The sequence below is a fragment of the Diceros bicornis genome, chromosome 4, assembly GCF_020826845.1.
Source record: "Diceros bicornis minor isolate mBicDic1 chromosome 4, mDicBic1.mat.cur, whole genome shotgun sequence".
In the NCBI taxonomy this organism is placed as follows: domain Eukaryota; kingdom Metazoa; phylum Chordata; class Mammalia; order Perissodactyla; family Rhinocerotidae; genus Diceros; species Diceros bicornis.
In genome coordinates, this window is record NC_080743.1 from 81,143,028 (window position 1) to 81,164,384 (window position 21,357).

Genomic DNA, 21,357 nt, shown 5'->3' on the forward strand with positions numbered 1-21,357 from the left:
CTCTCACTCCCTGCCTACTCCCCCTCCATTGTACTTAACTGGCACAATTTAATTAATTTCAGCCATCCTCCTAATCTGTTTATTTGACTTCTCAGTAGCATTCAACACAAATGTCTATAGCTTCTTCACTGAAAGATTTTTTTTCTTGACTTCACGGTTTGATACACTCCTGGACTTTCTCCACCTTCACAGAGCGCTACTACTCAGATTTCTTTTTTTTAAAGCTCTTCATCCTCTACTGTATCTATAAATTGAAGTGTCTTGATCCCCCTCTCTTCTTTATCTGCACTCCTCCAGATTAATCCCAGCCAAACTCATAAATTGAAACACTATTCACTCCCAAATTTATGTCTCCAGAACCAACTTCTAAATGTCAATTGACAATTTCTCCACTCAAATACATAAATTTAATGGCTTATTTTACATTTTTGCCCTTTCAGCACCATATACCCGAAATAATAATCATCCAAAGTTAAGGACACCACCATCTCCTAGTTCTCAAGCAAAAAAACCCTTTTTCCTTTATGCCCATAGCTAATCCAGCAGAAATCCTATTGACTATATCCCACAAATAAATCCTAAATCTGTCACCTTTTCTCCAACTCCACTATTATCAATTTAGTTGATGCAATAACCTCTTAATTGGTTTTTCCTCTTCTATTCTTGCCTCACTCCAAACCATTCTCCTTATAGCAAAGAGAGTAGTCATTTTCAAACATAAATCAGATCATGTCCCTTCCCTGTTTGAAATCTTCCAGTGGCTTCCCATGACACAATGGATAAATCTAAACTCCTTATCCTATTCTATCTCAGTGATCTGTCCCCTGGCCATCTCTCTGATCTCTTCTACTACAATTCCCCACCTTGTTCACAGTGGTCCAGCCACATTGGCTCTCCTCTGGTTTGCTCACTAGCACAGGTTCTCAAGCCGCTGCCTCTGTCTAGAATGTTCCTTCTGCAGATTTTCACATGGCTGGATCCTTCTCAACATTCAAATCTTAGCTTAAATTTCCCCTCTTAGAAAGGCCTTCTCCAACCACCTAAACTACAGCAATTGCTAAAGCTGTTTCATTTGCTTTATGGTATTTATTTCTATCTGATGTTATCTTGATTTTTATGTTTATTATTTGTGTCCCCTTGCTAGAATTTAATGTCTGTGAAAGCAAGGACCTTGTTAGTATTGTTCACTGCTCTCAGAACTGTGTCTGACACTTAGAAGGCATTAAAAATATTCGATAAATAAATAAGAATAGGTTTCACGAGAGAAGTAGAATATGTGGTAATTCTTGAAGAAAGAGTAAGATCTTAGAAAGCAGGGGTCGGCCCCGTGGCTTAGCGGGTAAGTGCGAGCGCTCTGCTACTGGCGGCCTGGGGTACGGATCCCAGGTGCGCGCTGACGCACCGCTTCTCCGGCCATGCTGAGGCCACGTCCCACATACAGCAACTAGAAGGATGTGCAACCATGACACACAACTATCTGCTGGGACTTTGGGGGAAAAAAATGGAGGAGGACTGGCCATAGATGTTAGCTCAGAGCCCGTCTTCCTCAGCAAAAAAAAAAAAGAGGAAGATTAACATGGATGTTAGCTCAGGGCTGATCTTCCTACAAAAAAATTAAAAAAAAAAAAAAAGTAGAGATATCTTAGATAGCATGAAGGAACCTTGTGCTGATTGAATATTTTTATATCTTGATTGAGTTGGTAGTTACACAAAACTACATATGTCCCATAATTGGATAGACCTATACACACACACACACACACACACACACACAAATGCTTGTATAAATAGTGAAATCTGAGTAAGCTCTGTGGATTGTACCAAGATCAATTTCCTGGTTTTGATATTATACTATGATTTTACAAGATGTCAACATTGCGGAAGGTGGTGTGACAGTTGCATGGTATCTCCCTGTACCTTTCTTTGCAGCTTCCTGTGAATTTATAGTTACTTCAAAATTAAAAAATTTTACAAAAAGAGAGATTCAGTGCCATTCTTGGTGGAGAGAATAGGTTTATAGGCTATTTTTGTATTATGTGATTTGCTCAACTCTCATCCAACTTGCCACAATAGATTGTCCCAGAGTGGATACCCAACCTAAGCTGGGAAAATAAAATTCTCTCTCCAATGAATTTGGACTTAGGTAGGAGAATCTAGTTCAGTCTGACAATTACACAGTTGAACAATGGTGTCAGTACAATCTAATAGGTAAACCAAAAAAGTCTTTTCAATAAACGGTATGAAACAGTTGAACATCCACATAAAAAGAAGGAACCTCAGTTATACTCACAACACACACAAATTAATTCAAGATGGTTCATAGATCTACAGATAAAAGCTAAAACTATAAAGCTTCTAGAAAATAATATAGGATAATATCTTCATGAACCTGAAGTAGGCAAAGAATTTAAGATCCAGAAAGTACTAAACAAAAAAAAAAAAGATTAATAAAGTGGACTTCATAAAATTAGAAAAGTTGCTCATCAAAAGACTATATTGGGAAAATGAATAGATGAGACACAGACTCAGAAAATAGTTACAATACACACATCTAACAAAGGATTCGAATATAGAATATACAAATAACTCCTCCAACTCAATAGTAAGATGACAAACAACTTAATAAAAATAAGCAAAAGACTTAAGCAGGAACTTACAAAGGGAGATACATGAATGTCCAATAAGCACATGAAAATGTGTTCAACATCATTAGTCATCAGGGAAATGCAAATTAAAACCACAGTGAGATACTGCTACACACCTATAAGAATCATTAAAATTTAAAAGAGTAATGGTGACTGTTAATTTTATATGTCAACTTGGTTAAGCTGTGGTGCCATTTGTTAGGTCTAACACCAGTCTAGATGTTGCTGTGACAGAATTTTTAGCAGTAATTAACATTTAAATCAATAAACTTTGAGTAAAGCATATCGTTCCCCATAATATGATGAGTCTCATTCAATCAGTTGAAGGCCTTAAGAAGCAAAGACTGGGGTTCCCTGAAAGAGAAGGAATTCTCCTTAAGACTGCAACGTAGACACTCTGCCTGAGTTTCCAGCCTCTGCCCTGCAGAATTTGGACTCAAGATTGCAACATCAACTCCTATCTGAATTTCCAGCCTGCTAGCCTGCCAGACAGATTTCAGACATGCCAGCCCTCACGATCCCTTAAAATCTCTTTCTCTCTCTCTCATATATATATATATATTATGTGTTATAATAATAATATATATTATTGGTTCTATTTTCCTGGATAATTGTAACTAATACATCAACAGTACCAAATGTTGGCAATGATTGGAATAAATGGAACTCTCAATATTGTTGAGGGGAGTGTAAAGTGTTATAACCACTTTGGAAACCAATCTGGCAGTTTTATATAAAGTTAAACATAAATGCACCCTATATTTTAGCAATTCCACTTTCAGCTGTTTACCTAAGAGAAATGAATACGGGTGTACACACAAGACTTACATAAGAATGTCCGTAGCCACTTTATTCATAGTACCAAAAAACTGAAAGCAACTCCAATTTCCCCCAACAAGAGAAGGGGTAAATAAATGGTGGTATCTCCATACAGTGGAATACCACTCAACTATAGAAAGTAATGAACCACCAATAAATTGAATAACATGGATGAATCTCAAAAACATTGTGTAGAGCAAAAAAAAAAAAAAAAAAAACCAGGCACAAAAGAATATATACTGTGTGATTCCAGATGTATAAAGTTCTAAAAGAGACAAAACTAATCTATAAGGAAGTCATGGTTGGGGGAAGAGAGAGTGATAAGGATTACCTGGGAAGTTGCATTAATAAGAAAGCTTTCTGCAGTCGTGAAATCATTTTGTATCTCGATAACTGTATGAGTGACACGAGTATATCTACTTTAAAAATTCATTGAATTGTACACCTAACCAGGTGAATTTTGCTGTATGTAAATTACACCCCAATAAAAAACGAAAATATCCTGGGACTAAATAGGCAGTTCCCAACAATGCTTTTTTGGTCTACATTTATTTTCTACATATATTTGCTATCTATTATACTAATCATCTTATTGTAAATGCTATTTCATTTAGTCTGTATGACAATCCCATGGAGAAAATACTATTATTATCATTTTACTAATGCAGAAACTGAGGATTAGAACCGTTGCGTAACTTACCCAAGGAGCCACAGAGCGCAAATCTGTCTAATTCCAAAGCCCTTTCAACCACAGTGCACAGCATGGACAAAACTGATTGTTTATTCATATTTTGATGGTTATATAAATATTTCCATGGCTAAAAAAATCAAGTTTTCATCTTGTATTCTTCAACTTCTTGAGGGATATTACAATTATATAACTGTATAATTTTACCAAAGATAATTGAATAAAGCAATGACATAACTTCCTTTAGTCACTGGAAGTGACTTTAGTCATATATTACTTTAAAACTTCGTCTAACAAGAGAATCACCAACTCTCATATTACTTTCCTTTTTTGTGCCTTTAGAGATATGAAGAAATAGCTAACAAGGAAGGCCAGTGAAATACAAATCTCATATATTTGAATGCAGCTATTACCTCATCTGTCAGTTTTCTTCTTATCAGGAGAAATAACAATACTCTTTTTCTCTTTTTTTTTTTTTTTGAGGTTCCATTATTTAAATGTGACTGCTTTGTATCCATTTAACTTCCTAACACAACTTGACAAACAAACGAACAAATTAAAACACACACACTCACACACACACTGGATTATGTTCTCAATATCCGCCTTCTTCCAAAGGGTCAGCTCCATAAAGCAAAGTAGAGTGCTACCTAATTTCTCTTTCCCTCTTCCTAAAAACATGCAGACTACTATCTGTACTTTATGTGTCTTGGATGTACTACACACTCAGTATCCATTTGGGGGTGGATTTGTTGATTTCCAGTTTATTTAGACTATTTTTTCATGTGAAAAGAACTCCTAGTCACACTATCTGGAAAGAGGGTTTACTATGTTAGCACTAAAGTAAAGAGTAGGTGGAATGCACATGTGCTATCCTATTCCTTAGAAATGGAAATGTTCTTGGCATACCATAACAAATTACTGTATATAGATTTAACTGCACGTCACTTATGTGCACATCACTTATTTAGTAATCACAACAATTAAGAACTGAGTAAACAAGGAGAATTCAAGGCAAATCATTGCAAAGTTAAAATAATTGTTATATTGGGGCCGGCCCCGTGGCTTAGCGGTTAAGTGCGCGCGCTCCGCTACTGGCGGCCCGGGTTCGGATCCTGGGCGGGCACCGACGCACCGCTTCTCCGGCCATGCTGAGGCCGCGTCCCACATACAGCAACTAGAAGGATGTGCAGCTATGACATACAACTATCTACTGGGGCTTTGGGGATAAAAATATAAATAAAAATAAAAAATTAAAAAAAAAATAAAATAAAATAATTGTTATAAAGTTCACGTGCTAAAGCTTTATTCACAAGAAAGCATTTCAGGACCTCAATAAAAGGCCATTTCTTTTTGAGTAGCGTGCTTGTTGATAGCCTGGTAGTTAGGAAGGTGGAAAAAATAGAAAAGTAAATAAATACAGGATACTGGCTCAGCACAAGATTGACATGAGGGAAGCCATACTGTAGAAAAGAAACCATATTGTGACTTGGAATGACCTCTGATTCTTATTATCTTTAAACTAAATCAGGGTATAGGGTGTTGCTCCGGTCTCTGCATATCCAGTAAAAAAAAGATTGTCAGGAGCTAAGACCAGATGTCTGCCCCACCTGGAGACCAGATATCTGCCCTACCCAGAGACCAGATGCCTCCCCCACCTGGAGATCAGCCCCTATATACCTGGCCTGTAGTCTTTGTTCTGTAAGATAGTTCTTTTGGACGTTAGCTGGACACCTTCCCTCTTGCTAGCACACTGTAATAAAACCCTGTCTCTCCTACCACCTTGCCTCGACTATTGGCGTGTCTCGCGGTGGGCGTACAACTCCCCTTGGGCAGTAACATACACACCTCAAAATTAAAATCTAGAGTGATGTGTGGCGATTACATATGTTATGATATGTGACTAATCACTTTAGTAGTTATGAAACTCTTATCTATCATTTTCAAAATTGAACCCCTGATGTCGCCTCACTTTCCTTCATTCCATATGTATAGATATAGACATAGACAGGTATCTTTGACATGTGTTATAAATTATTTAACAATTGTATTTTAACAACTTAATATCACAGACTTAGGAAACTCAGAGTTGCTTTTTTCCCTATAGTTTTCAATAAAGCTGAGGTTTAAAAAAAGATTTAAAATCACAATTGTCCCCCAACTCCACCTCCAATTCCAATGTACTATTAAGGACTCAAGCTTTTGCAGAGCTTAGCCACAGTCTGGCTATAAAGTAAAGGGGAGTAGTTTAAGATAAACAGTAAACAGTTCGTTAAATCACTCTGTTTTTTAATCCAGACAAAAAGCACTTCTTTTGAGGAGCCTCGATCAACACAGTTGGTATTCCAAAGCGATCAGTTTGCTCTCACTATAATAATTAACTTAAATGCCTTAAATTAAGTAGAATTTACTTCAGCATTCCATGTAAATTTGTTCAGAAAAATAAATGGCCAAATTGTCTATGAGCTCAACCCATGGAAAGAACTTCAGAGAGTAGATTGTTATTTGATAAAACAAAGAACACAGGAGCAGTTACCTTCAGTTTACTTCCCCATTTCTTTCCTAGATTGCTCGTCACTGACCAAACGGAAGAAGCTTACGATCTGTTCTGGTCTTGTGCCTCAGCCTCTCGTGCTTCAACTTCTCCCGCCTCTGCGTCTTCATGCGAGTGGACTCTGTCCAGATGTCATTCACTTGCCCTTTCATGTTCCGAATAGGTGAGGTGGAAGCATCATTGCGTGACTTTCCCTGGCGATTACTCAATATCTGTTGACAATGACAACAGTCACAAAACACAGGGTGGGGTATATATTACATGCTCTTGAAGGAGTGTTTTCCACTTACATAGTACTCTGAAAGAAGCAAGGAAGAAAGGCTACTGGGTAAACAATCTTTCTTCTTAAGCAAAAAATAGTCGGAGATGAGGCAAAGGACAAGAATGTTCCTTTTACCCACACCCTGAAATCTACCATTTAAAATGTAAATTTTCTGTAACATTGTCATGGTATATTTTATTTAGATGACATCGCTACTAAGAAACTTTCTAAACATTGGGTTATCTGAAATGCTGTTTAATTTGGAAGATGACTGCTTCAAAGAGAGAGAGAGAGTGAGAGCCTTTGAATGTTAGAAACAGTATAATTGTATTAAAGCTCCAACTTCGGTGAGTTTAACACCAAATAGATTGATACAGCTCTCCCTTTTCTCATATTAATTCTCTTTCTTCATTTAAAAGGTGATATGTATCATAAATATTCTTAATAAAGTGAATTCATATAAATAAGTTAATTTAGAACGTGACTTCTATTTTATGTTTAGAAATTTGTAGCCTCACCTGAAATAGCTAGAGATATCCTTGGGTATTAGAAAAAAATGTGAATTTCTAGGCTAAATTACTTAATTCAAACCTTACAAGTCAAGAACATGACTTTTCACATTCCTGATGAGAATAGCACGGCAGTGGACTGGTTAGATGCTTGCAGCCATCAGCATGAGCTTTGGGGTTGGGCATATACCGGCTCTGCCATTTTCTAGCATTGGTTAATAAGAGCCCCATATTCCTTACCTTTAAAAGGTAAAATGGGAATAGTAATGCCTACTGTACTCCTAGGTCAGGATTGACATACAATTTAAAGTAGCTATTTCTATTTTTCTATTTCAAAATATAACTCAAAGCAAATGACTTTTCTATTTTTTCATTTCTCCAATTATATAATAGTGTTGATGATAATATTGCATTAAGAAAATAAATTAGAGAAAGTGGAAATAATCTGAGGTTATAACAGTGTCTTTTTGTGACATCGAGAACTAGGAATCTCTCTGCCTTTCATTTTCACTTACATTATGAGAAGTTTTAGAGAAGGCTACATAATTCCTCTTCTCATACTTAACTTGTAAATTAACTTAATATCTACATATCCTGTGGTAACTTAATATAGTTCTTTGCTTCTCAATCTGTTTAATGGTTATCAGAAAAGGTCTACCCTGATATACTTTTATAGGAAGCATTACCCAGAGTGTTTTTTAACTTGGTAGTCGTGGTAGACAAAATCATGCCTCCCTCCCCAAAGTTGTCCAAGTCCTAATCCCTGGAATTTGTCATATATTACACTACATAAAGGCTTCAGATGGAATTAAGTTTGCTAGTCATCTGACTTTAAAATAAAGAGATTATCTTGGATTACCCAATGTAATCATAATAGTCTTTAAATGTGAAAGAGAGAGGTAGAAGAGTCAGTGTCAGAGTAATGCAATGTGAGAAAGACTCGATTAGCCTTTATTGGTTTTGAAGACGGAAGGGGGCTAAGGATCCAGGAACGTGGGAAGCTTCTAGGAGCCGGAAAAGGAAGGAAAACCTACTCTCCCCTAGAGCCTCCAGAAAGTAATGCATACCTTAATTTTAGCCCAACGTGACCCATTTAGGACTTCTGAACTACAGAACTGTAAGATAATAAATTTGTATTGTTAAAGCCACTAATTTTGAGGTCATCTGTTACAGCAGCAATAGGAAACTAATACAGTAGTTAACAAGAACAAGAGATGAAGAGATTGGGAATGGTGGGACCCACCTCCTTTAGTGGGAAGCACGTGTAAGTTACTCAACATAGAGGTATACGACAAATCGTATAGCACATTTTGAGCTCAGTCTCCTTCTACTACATGCTTATGTTATGGTCTTTTTTGGACCTACTTCTGGCATCCCACATGGACTGGCAGAATGTGTGCTTCCTGCTTCAAGGCCCTTATTACTTATTTGTCTTAGGTCTTGTCTTATGCATTTGTTTTAAGTACAGTCTTTAATCTCATATAGTCATCATCTTCAGAGATTTTCCTTTTTTTTAATTTTCTCTGAAAATACTGGCTGTAGAGTTAGTTGATTAACTATCTTTCTTACTTGTATGCTCACTTTCTGCAGTATTTCTGTTGGAATCAACTCTAGTCTATTGTGAGTGGATTGGAGGGAGATTTTAAAGAAGAAGAAAAGTGCAATTCTCTTCTTGGAATTAAGATTGAAAATGAAAGCCCCCACTTGTCCACTTGCAAAATAAGTGCTACACCACTCAACTTCCTCCTTTCCCCAACATAATAATGTCAGCTCAGAATGAGAAAAAAGCTGGTTAGATACTTCATGCCTGATATTCTACAGCTTTAATAAGACCCAGAGGGAGGAGACAAGTCAAATTGGGGATTATCACAGCATGGTGAAATGAAAAAAAATAGTTTTTAGAGTCAGAGACACTTGAATGCTCAATAAATTTACTTCTCTCCAACTTCTCCTTATTATTGTCTCTTTCATTAAGTTTTGTTACAGAATTATGGTATGAATTTTTCTATTCTTAGCATGAAGCTCAGTACTGGGAACATCCAAAATACTCCTTTCTGTTTCTGATTGAGTGGATATGCCACATCTAGCATCAAAAGAGAATTTCCAGTGAGAAGACTAAATCACTTCTTGCTGGATGGACTCTCTTGCTGTCATAGACTATTCTGAGAATCTGATAAGAGCTATACACCTAAAATAAAAAATAACAACACCACAAAAATTGTCATAAAACTTCAGATAGTTCTTTAAGCGCTTGAACATGATCTAAATTAAGAACCTAGGGCAGTGGATTCTCCTGCAGTAAAAGGGAATCAGTCACAACTTGGAAAAGACTTAGAAGTATTCAAAGAGAGAGGATAGTGATGTCATAGAGAGATCTTCCAACCTAGAATCAAGTAACTAAGAGATCCAGTTTTACCATGAATTTATTTTACTAAGTTATTTAAAAGGTTTTGGTAGAAAACATAAGAGGAATGGTTAATCTTATAACCTTTAGGTCTCTTTTAATCTTGAGTTTCTATGATTCTTTCTGGATCTTTTTCTACTTCATAAAGTGAGGGTGTTGGTGTTATGGACTGAATGTTTGTGTCTTCCCCAAATCCATATGTTGAAGTTCTAACTCCCAATGTGGCTGTATTTGAAGATGGAGCCTCTAAGGAAGTCATTAAGGTTAAATGAGGTCATAAAGGCGGAGTCCTGACCCAATAGGATTAGTGTCCTTATAAAAAGAGACACCAGGTGGTACATATGGACAATGGAATATTATTCAGAGCTAAAAAGAAATGAGCTAACAAACCATGAAAAGACATGAAGGACCCTTAAATGCATATTACTAAGTGAGGAAGTGGCCTTCTATAAACCAGAAAGAGAGCCTTCATTATAAACTGAATTTGCCAACACCTTGCTCTTGGACTTCTCAGTCTCAAGAACTGTAAGAAATAAATTTCTATTGTTTAAACCACCCAGTCTGTGGTATCTTGTTATGGCAGCCAAAGCTGTCCAATACAGTTGGATAATCCCTAAGGTTCTAGCATCATTTCTATTTCCATAATGTCATAAATCTCTAATGAGTCCAATTTTGAGGGCCCATTATAAGAAACAACTGTAGATGGGCATCTTTTGTATCCTTTGTAAAATGATTCCTTGGGGCAGCGCATGTTTGGTTGCCTATATTTGGTAGACTTTACTAGCTCCTAAAGTACTTTTACCAATGAGGAAAAAAATGTGCACTAGGTTAATTAAAGATAATCATTTAAGGGAGAAGGAAGCATCATTTAAAATGCCTTTCAATGTATTGCTATAACACAGTGTTCTGAATATAGCAATGTGAATCACTGTAACTCCTTGGCATTTGTGACCTGAAAGTTGAGGAGCAGGAGCATTCTTGTGTCCAAAGTCAGGGCTAGATTAAGACATTCTAATGCCTTAAATTAAGTAAAATATGATAGCCTGAAAAAAAGATTATTTTTACAGAAAATGCACCGGTAAAATGAACACATCTAACAAACATTCTATCAAGTGACTCCTCTTCTAGTTACTCTGGTAAGTATCTTGAAATTCTGTTTTTTTCCTTTCCTTTTTTTTTTCTTTGCATTATGAGATAATATACCTAAAATCAAAAGATTTTTTAAAATTGTAATATTACTTAAAACACATCCTTGAACCACGTCAACAAATTTTATGTCATAAAATGTCTTCAACAATTACATTTTCATACAAGTCTAAAGGAGAAACCAAAAAAAAAAAAAGGAGAGGGGAAGAAAAAAAGCAAAAAACAAAACAAAAATTGAGGGGCCAGCCGGGTGGCACAGCAGTTGGGTGAACGCCCTCCGCTTCGGCTGCCTGGGGTTCACAGGTTCGGATCCCAGGCGTACACTGACGCACCCCTTGTCAAGCCATGCTGTGGCGGCATCCCATATAAAGTGGAGGAAGATGGGCACAGATGTTAGCCCAGGGCCAATCTTCCTTGGCAAAAAGAGGAGGATTGGCATTGGATGTTAGCTCAGGGCTGATCTTCCTCCCAAAAAAAAAAAGAAAAATTGAGCTAACTCTACTCTTTGACAAGATTTTTTCAGGATATTTTCTATTAAATGATTTTGACAAAAGACAAAGAGATTGTCCAAAGACGGATGTTGCTTAGAAAAGTCCTGAATGAAAATTATCTGTATAATATTAAAATATATGTCTGTGAAAGCAATTCTACCCAGAGCTAGAGTTGTATGGTCCAGGTTTATAGATAGATCTCCAAGAACGAACATTTCTAAATTAGGAGCAGGTTGATGTCTTCTTTCTTAATTAAATGGGAAAGGGCTCAAATTAGAATGGGATTCTGAATTGTTATAATGAGATACAGAGTTTCTGCAACATATAAATCTTTAAGAAGTAAATATGCTTATGATGCTTGGCAAGAGATACTAATGGCTTTACTCTCATAAAGCAGCAAGTATGATAGCAACAATAAAGTAGTCCAAGGTTTTGTGAGTCAAATTTGTATCCTCTCTATATTAGTTTGTGTTCTCCAGAGACACAGAACCAGTAGGAGATATATATATCCTATATACATAAAATGATGAATTGACTCACTTGATTATGGAGGCCAAAAAGTCTCACCATCTGCTGTCTCCAAGTTGGAGGCCCAGGAAAGCTCATAGAGTAATTCAGTCTGAGTACAAAGGCGTGACAACCGGGAAACTGATGGTATAAATCCCAGTCTGAGGACTAGAGAAGACGAGATGAGATGGCCCAACTCATGCAGATAGGCAGGAAGCAACGGGGCAAATTCCCCCTTCTTCTGCCTTTCTTTCCACTCAGGCCCTCAACAGATTGGATGATGCCCACCCACTCTGGGGAGGACAATCTACTTTACTGAGTCCATGGATTCAAATGCTAATCTCATCAAGAGACACCCTCAGAGACACACCCAGAAATAATGTTTAATGTGGGCACCCCAGGGCCAGTAAAGTTGACATATAAAATTAACATTACACTCTGTACCACCCTAAAATTTTGAAGATCCAAGGATCCTGAAAAAAGATCCGAGTACTGATAATAAAGCCTCCTGTTTAATACCTACCATATTTCATAGAACCTATGATGCTATTGAGTCAAAGATGTACCATTATTTTATGTACAACTAAGAAAATGAAAACAATGTCAGTTAATTGTAAGATGCTATCAACCATAAAATATATGCTAGTTTCTGGTATGTAAAATGCAAACATAATATATGCATCTAAGAATCTACAAAATACTATTATGAAATTCACACTTGTTTGAAATTCACTGCCTGCAGAAATCACTTCAGGAACAAGAAAGCAAGGGCCTAGAAATCTCATAAAATATGACTAAACGTGAAAGAAACCTGTGGCCTAATTGGTGCTTCTAAATTACTGAAGAGAATATGTTCAGCAAAGGGAAGTTTAGAAAGAGGTGACCTGGAGGCCGGCTACGTGGCGTAGTGGTTAAGTACGCGCTCCACTGCTGGTGGCCCAGGTTCAGATCCCAGGCAAGCACTGACGCACCACTTGTCTGTCAAAGCACTGACGCACCACTTGTCTGTCAAGCCATGCTGTGGCGGCGTCCCACATAAAGTGGACAAAGATAGGCACAGATGTTAGCCCAGGGCCAATCTTCCTTAGCAAAAAGAGGAGGATTGGCGTGGATGTTAGCTCAGGGCTGATCTTCCTCATCAAAAAGAAAAAAAAAAAAAAAAGAGGTGACCTGACAAACAAAAATGTGTCTGCAGCACTGTTGACACAGTTTTAGGATAAAACAGAACTCTGATCCCCTGGGGGATTATACTCCCAGAGCACCAGATTAATATAAGTAAATTCCCCTGCATCTGCAAATATATTAGCTCATATTTTATCAAGGAGAAAAATACAGTTACAATATTGAGGGGATACCACCAGACTATTAAGTTTGTAATTTGCAGAAGGTAAAAATTGCTGTTTAAAAAAGTAAGTATATATCTCTGTGTGTATGTGAGTGTGTATTACATATGAAAGTCAGTCTGCATTTTCATGAATTTAGAGGACTAGAAGTCAGTGGAATTGTAAGAATTCTGGTAGCAAATGGTCTCCCCTGGATGTTTCCTTAGCTTAAAGTAGTTAATTCAACCTACTCAAACCATACAGGTTCCTGGACCCCGTTAGGGAGAATCCTGATGTCTAAAAAATATTAAAGAACTATGGAGTCAGAAGAAGAAATGAACTTCAGGACTGAAGGGAGGTGTATACTAGCAGGATTACCTTTACTGCATGTTACAAGAGGAAAAAGACAGTCCTAAAATCTGTACTAATTGTGGGCACTGATCACAAACATAGGACCACCCATGAAGAACCAGAACATAAATTTGTTTTCATTATAACTTTGGTGGATTTTTTTTAGGGGATGGTGTGAGTGTCAATGGTCTAGGTGAAAGGTGGGAGTGGAAATGTTTATAAAGGAACGTAAATGAGTTCTTAAGAAACTTCCTCTGAAGGAATCTGACTAATCTTGCTAGTGTTTTCTTGGCTTCCATGCAATTTTTATCAAACCAGGAAGTGGGTCAGCCAGACCTGGGGCAGACAAGGCAGTCAGCTGGTATGTAAACAATTGAAAGACTTCTGTAAATCAGTAGGGGATTTGTAAAATTTCTTAGACTTAAAAGGTTGCTTGTCATTTTTCAGCGGCTCTCCTTGCCTTTTCATCTTCCTTTACCCTGAAGTCACTGATACAATTAGGTACGCACTACAAGTAAGAGGTTGAAATATTAAAGAACAGTCAGTTTAGTACGGAAGTGGAGATTTTCAACACTACATAAAATGCCTACTGTATAGATAAAATAAACAGAGGAAAAATATGGTTGGATTAAATGCAATGTAATAAGTCTCTGTTAAAAATATGATTCCTCTTAGACTGATCCTAAGAGCTGCCATTTATGAATAGCCAGTTTTAGCTACAGGTGACTATGATGGGATATTTCTTTGAATAAAGCAGCAAATCCCAGAGGTGTGAGAGACTACCAACTCCCTAGTCCATATTATCCTTGGACAATCCCTCATTAGACATTGAGGATTTTGGTACATGGCTCCGAGTCTTGCCCCTCTCCACAGCTCTTGCCTATCTTTTAGAAGATTACAGGGACTGTGTAGATAACCCCTTCAGTGGCCTTGATTTTCAGTTCTACTCCATCTCAGCCACCATCTACCCCTTTCCAAGACAACCTTTATCATCAGTTAGCACCGTACTAGCTCATAAAATTTAACCCCTGATCTTCCCACTGACTTCTGCACCAAGAGTTCTCTCCCACCTTAACTCACACCTCATTATACTCCTACCTCCTGTAGGCCTAATCCCTTATTCCTCAATTTTATTTCAGTCAGTCCATCTTCTTTTGAGTTTTCTTTCTTCCTTAGCAAACACTCCCACCATCCAGAGATAACTATTCCTAATATTTTGATATACAAGAACATTACTATATTATCTTAACCTGAACAGAAATTTTGCTTTTTTATGAAGTCAAAACTATGAATTCTTTATTGTTTGTGATTTTTTAAATCTTGCTAAAAACTCCCTCATTCTTCAGGTCTACATTCTATTCTACTAATTGTATAGTTTCGCATTTCACAATTAGGCCTTCAATGCATGAGGAGTTCACCTTTGTGAAAGCAGAGTAGGAGGGAAAACACCTGAGGGGCTCATATCCCAGAGGCAGCGGAGAAGGCAGGCAACACAGGTTAGGCAGATTAGCTAAAACGTGGATTGCTCACTCACCCACCCTCAGCAGCCATGCTACTACTCACTCAGCTCTCTCTCAGCAAAACCCCGACCTTAATTAACACGTCCAGACGAGAAATTTTGACATTCTCAAAACAGAAGATAATGCTATGAATATAAACCATCAAATAAAAAAGTTTGTGGAAACTAAACATACGGTGCTAACAGTAAAGAATTAAGTATCTGTAGAAAGTTCAACTCAATCTTCTGGGAAGTAGAATAAGAGATATGTGAGGAAAATAGGAAAGAAAAGGTAAAATAATTAGAGAACTCCAGGAGGTCCAACTTCTGATAAACAGGAGGTTTAGAAAAAGAAAACAACAAAAATATAGGAGAATTTTGTTGAAATTATAAATAAAATGTCCTGTAGTGAAAAGAGGTTAAAGAATACCAGCCTAGAAAAGGAAAATGAACCCAAATCACAATGTTATGAAATTTTGGAACACTATTGATGGAGAAGAAAACATAAAACTTTTCAGAGAAAGGATGAAAAGTGAGTTAGAATTAAAAGAAAGAAAATTAGATGGCGTTGGACTTCTCGGGAACAGCACTGGACACCAGGAATCATTGGAAATACATCTTTTAAATTTTGAGAGAAGGCTATTTTCAAGATGAAATTCTATAGCTAGCCAAATTCTCCATCAAATGTGAGGCTAAAATAAGACTTTTTCAGACATGCAAGGACTAAAAAAAGACAGTGAAAAAAATGGACCTCAAGTACTCGTTTGCAGGAAGCTATGGTAGGATTGCTACAGTAAAATAAGGGCATGAAATAAGAAAGAGGAAAATAATAGGTCTTGTTAAACAAGATATCCAATAAAACAGAGTCATAAAATTCAGTTCCACGTTGACGATGAAGCTAAAGAACCAGGATCAGGCATTCAGCAGCCCTCGAAGCAACTAGTTTAATTGGAACAAAAGGACAAAGGGCTTGGGGGTTGGGTCTCCAGAAAAAATAAGAAATTGAGGCATTATCTGACATGTTTGAGATTTTGGAAACTAATATGGATAGCCTGTAACAGACATGGTGGAATATTTGCAAAAATGAAGCATATATATAAAAACTAAACAAATGAAAAAACTAAGTAAATTTGATTGAAGGAAAAACTAAATTTGGGCCAAACGAAGAAAGCTAATTAAGCTGTCAGGACACTGCTTGGTTTTGGGGCTTTCTATATAGTCACAATAGTGTAAACATCCTGTTGATTTGACCAAAAATTGTGATAATGTTACACTGGGATGATGGGACAGGAGATGAACAAAGAGAGTGAAAAACTCATCTGCGTTGCTGGAAGTTAATAGGAAACGTGTAAAATTGATAAACCAGGAAATAGTATAAGCATAATATCTAGAAATGCAAAGATTAATCCTAAAAGAAAAAACTAAGAGCTAAAAGGAGTTATTTCAGGGGAGTAGTAATGGTTTGGATTGGGAGACAGCTTTTCTTATTAGACTTCTTATTTGGTAATCAAACTTTGTACATGTATAATTTCAGTAAAATCATACTTAATCTGAAGTTACTTCAGATTTCAGATTACTTATTTCAGATTACTTAATCTGAAATAAGTTACTTCACATATCTTTCCACTCACAAGATGGTGAAATCTGAAGATATCACTCTAGAGCTAACACAGAAGGAAGATCAAGGGCGATTTTGGAGGGATGGTGATGATTTCATTTTGGAGCATGTTGACAAGTGGAATTGTTGGACACGACACCAAAATCTAAATCTGCCAACCATGCCTTTGACCCTCAGCCTCATATGTCCAGTGGTCTGCTGGTCACATTTCCTTAGAGTCTTCTTTGCCATTACCTCAAGTTGGTCTTGCCAAAACTAACTTCATCATTATCTCCACCTCCACGTCATCCCCTCTTGTGTTCGCTCTCTCCCAATTGCTAGCGTTATCATCAACCATTCACCCCAACCTAAAAATATGGTGTCATCTTTGAGTGTTTGCTTTAACATTTCCCAAATTCTGCTGATATTGCTACCTGAAATTTTTAAACATGCACCTTTATTCATTTCCACTTGTCTAATTCAATCTTTCATCATTCAAAGCCTAAGTTACAATAGTCTGTTTACAATGTTAGCTCCCTTCATTCTATCCTTAATTCTATCTTAATCACCAAAATGACCTTTTTTTTTTTGTGAGGAAGATCAGCCCTGAGCTAACATCCGTGCTAATCATCCTCTTTTTTCTGCTGAGGAAGACTGGCTCTGAGCTAACACCTATTGCCAATCCTCCTCCTTTTTTTCCCCAAAGCCCCAGTAGATAGTTGTATGTCATAGTTGCACATCCTTCTAGTTGCTGTATGTGGGACACGGCCTCAGCACGCCAGAGAAGCAGTGCGCCAGTGCACGCCCGGGATCTGAACCCGGGCCGCCAGTAGTGGAGCGCGCACAGTTAACCGCTAAGCCACGGGGCTGGCCCCACATCAAAGTGACCTTAATCATGTTTACCCCTCTACCAAGTCAGTGGTTCTTACACTTGTGTGTGTGTGTGCATGACCGATTTTAGAAAAGGAAAACGTTTAGTGATGTTAACGTAAGAATAAAAAGGCTCAAGGAACTCCAAATAATTCAGCAATAATTATAAATCAATTATTAGCACAATATCACAATGAATGTTACAATTACAGTCATTCATCCAATCAAAGGATAATTATTGAGCACTCACTACTGTGTGCCAGAGGGTATGGAGAATTCTGCAGGGGTCAAAGCAATAGAGTCCTTGCTTTCACAAGGCTTACATTCCATTGGGGAGAGTCAGACAATTAACGAATAAACAAATAGGTAGCAATAAGTACTATAAAGAAAATAGCACATAAGTTTGGGTAGGCTATTTTATTTAGGGAGAGTAGTAAGTGCCTCAATGATTTGGTGACATCTGAACACAAACTTGAAAGAAGTGAGAGAGCCATAAGGGTATACGAGAGAAAGGTGTTTCAGACAGAGGAAACAGAATGTGCAAGCATTCCGAAGTTGGAGTGCTTGGAGTGTTTGAGAAACAGCAAGAAGCACAGTTGGTTGGAGTGGAGTGAACAAGAAGGAAGCTAGTAGAAGACGAGGTCAGAAAGGAAGCCATATGCTGGATCATCTAGGGCCTCATAGGCCATGGTGATGACTGGATTTATCCTAAATGTGATGGAGATCTTCTCGGGGCTTTGAACAGAGGTGTGACAAGCTCTATCTACACACTGTGGATCTGCCTACTCTGTTGATTGTCACAAAGTACAGCCTCAGCATCTCTTCTGTCCTATTTCTGCTGACTTTGTAAAGAGAAGGACCTTAATGTTTGCTGATTTTATGGGGTGAGTTTAGGGGGAGGGGAAGAATCATGGGTGGAGGTCTTCAGCCCAGGTCTTCAGTCTCCAGTCCAGATGAAGGTCCATTTTCTCTTCGTGCACATACAACCTAGCATAGAAAAGATTGATTTTCTTTAGGAAACTTTGGTGATAGAGAGATTCTACCCACTTGCAAATCTTTGACTTTATACTGAGAGAGCTAATATTAATACGCTGGATGTAATTATGGAAAAAGAACACTCATTCCCTCTTTCCACCTCTGCTCTGGGTTACGTTGCAAAGTTGACTGACAACGAAGAATGCTATGCCCAAATTATTTTTTTTCTCATTGTGGATTAGTTTCCCCATGTGGAAAGAAAGATGATTGAAGGTGTTTCCTGATTACATACTTCTATCTCCAAGACCCAGAAGAGAAATCCTCTTCTCTATTTTCAATAAAAACTCCAAAATGAAAGCCTCCAGTTGGCCCGGCTGGAATCACGTGTTTATCCTTGGCTCAGTCACTGCGGCTAAAGGAATGAATGAGTCACTCTGACAGGCCAGGTACAGATTGGATGCCCATCCCAGCCCTGGGGAGAAGGTACTATGCTAGATAGCCTGAGTAGGAAGGGGAGGGGAAACCAGAGAGATAAAATATATAAACATCTACTACCTATGACATACAAAATGCTTGACAATCTGAAGACTTCCTACTTCTACAGTCTTATCTCCTTCAACTCCTTCAACCAGATTTTTTGCTCCAGAAGTAGAGCAGAGTAGTTCGGAGAATGACTTTTGAGGTTAGCAGATCTAGGTTTGCATTAGAAATTTGCAATTGACTAATTATATGACCTTGAGTAATTTTTGTAACCTCCCTGAGCCTTAGTTTCTTAATTTGTTAAATGTAGTATATACTGAAACTGAAGGAAATGATGCAAGAAAAACACTTGGCATAGGGTGTCCCAGGTAGCAGGTCTAAAATTTTAGGAGAGTCAATAAATTGCACACCTCTTTTCATCTTTCAAGTTGGTTTAAAAAGATACTCAGGAATCAGAAAACGGAAATACCTTTAAAACATGTTAAATCATGTCTTTCTGCTTAAAACCCTTCAGAGATTTCCCATCTAACGCAGAGTAAAAGTCAAAGACAATATAGGCCTACAAGACCCTGAAATCACCTTCCTCACTCCCCAAACCCCTGTTACCTTTCCGTCCTCAGTTCCTGTGGCTTCCCCCACAGGTGCTCCTTTTACACAGCCACATTGGCCTCATTACTGTTCTTCAAACTTTCAGGAAATCTCCCACCTCAGGTTGTTTGTCCTTGCTTTTCCCACTGCCAAGAGCACTCTCGGGACACGCTTGCACACGGGTTGCTTGCCACTTAGGGTGGAAATAGACATAGTCTCTGCCCACAATTGGGCTGCAAGTCTAGCAGGGAAATGGGCAGTAAATGCGTAAACAAAAAAACATGATATGGGTACAAAGTGTAGAGAGTGTTATGACAGAAAATACCTGTACTCCTACTCCAAGAGAGAATAATGGGGCAGAATTACTGAATTCAGAATGGTGGACAAAGGAAGGGCTCTGCAAGGAAAGGTCATTTAAGCGGGGAGTGGTATGCAAATAACATAATCAGAAAGTACAGACCTGGGCCGGCCCCGTGGCTGAGCGGTTAAGTGTGCGCGCTCCACTACTGGTGGCCCGGGTTCGGATCCCGGGCGCGCACCGACGCACCGCTTCCCTGGTCATGCTGAGGCCGCATCCCACATACAGCAACTAGAAGGGTGTGCAACTATGACATACAACCATCTACTGGGGCTTTGGGGAAAAAAAAAAGGAGGAGGGTTGGCAATAGATGTTAGCTCTGAGCCGGTCTTCCTCAGCAAAAAGAGGAGGATTAGCATAGATGTTAGCTCAGGGCTGATCTTACTCACACATACACACAAAAAAACAAGAAAGTACAGACCTTGTCTAAGACCATTATCCCGCCTAGTAAAGATGGAACAATAATGAGGAATCTCACCTTCAAACCAGGAAGACAAGTGGTCAGGGACTGCAATGTTCAGTCACGCCCGCTCACTAGCAGATGGGAGTCCAGGAGCAGGAAATTCAGTATATGAAGGAATCCAACAAAAAGGGAACCAGTCTAATAGGATCAGAGCATAACCAAGAGCAAGACTGATTTAATGCTCTACTGAGAGCTATTCACTGGACCTTCTTATAATCCCTCCTTCTTAGGGAAAATTGTTCTTAGAATAGAATGGGGCCCTTTCTTTACCTTTCTATCAGAATGCAAATAAGTAATGATGACATTATTTTAGGAGTATTCTTAGCTCTTCTCAATTGACTTTTTAAAATTTTTTATTTTTAAATAATTGTAGACACAGGAAGTTGCATAGATAGTACATAGAGTCCATGTAAACTTTGCCCAGCTCCCCCTAAAGGGGACATCTCATACAAACATCTTATATACAATATCAAAACCAGGAAATTGACATTGGTACAATATTGCTGTGATAGTGAATTTGTGTGTCAATTTGATTGGGCCACAAGATGCCCTGATAGCTGGTTAAAAATTATTTCTGGACGTGCCTGTGTAGGTGTTTCAGGAAGAGATTAGCATTTGAATTGGCCGACTGAGTAAAACAGATGGCCCTGCCCAATGTGAGTGGGCATTATCCAATTCACTGAGGGCCTGAATAGAACAAAAGGCAGAGGAAGATTGAAGTCACCCTCCCTGTTCCTGACTGTTTGAGCTGAGGCATCTATCACCTGCTCTCAGAGCTCCTGCTTCTCAGGCCTTCAGACTTGGCCTGGAATCTACACCATTGGCTCCCC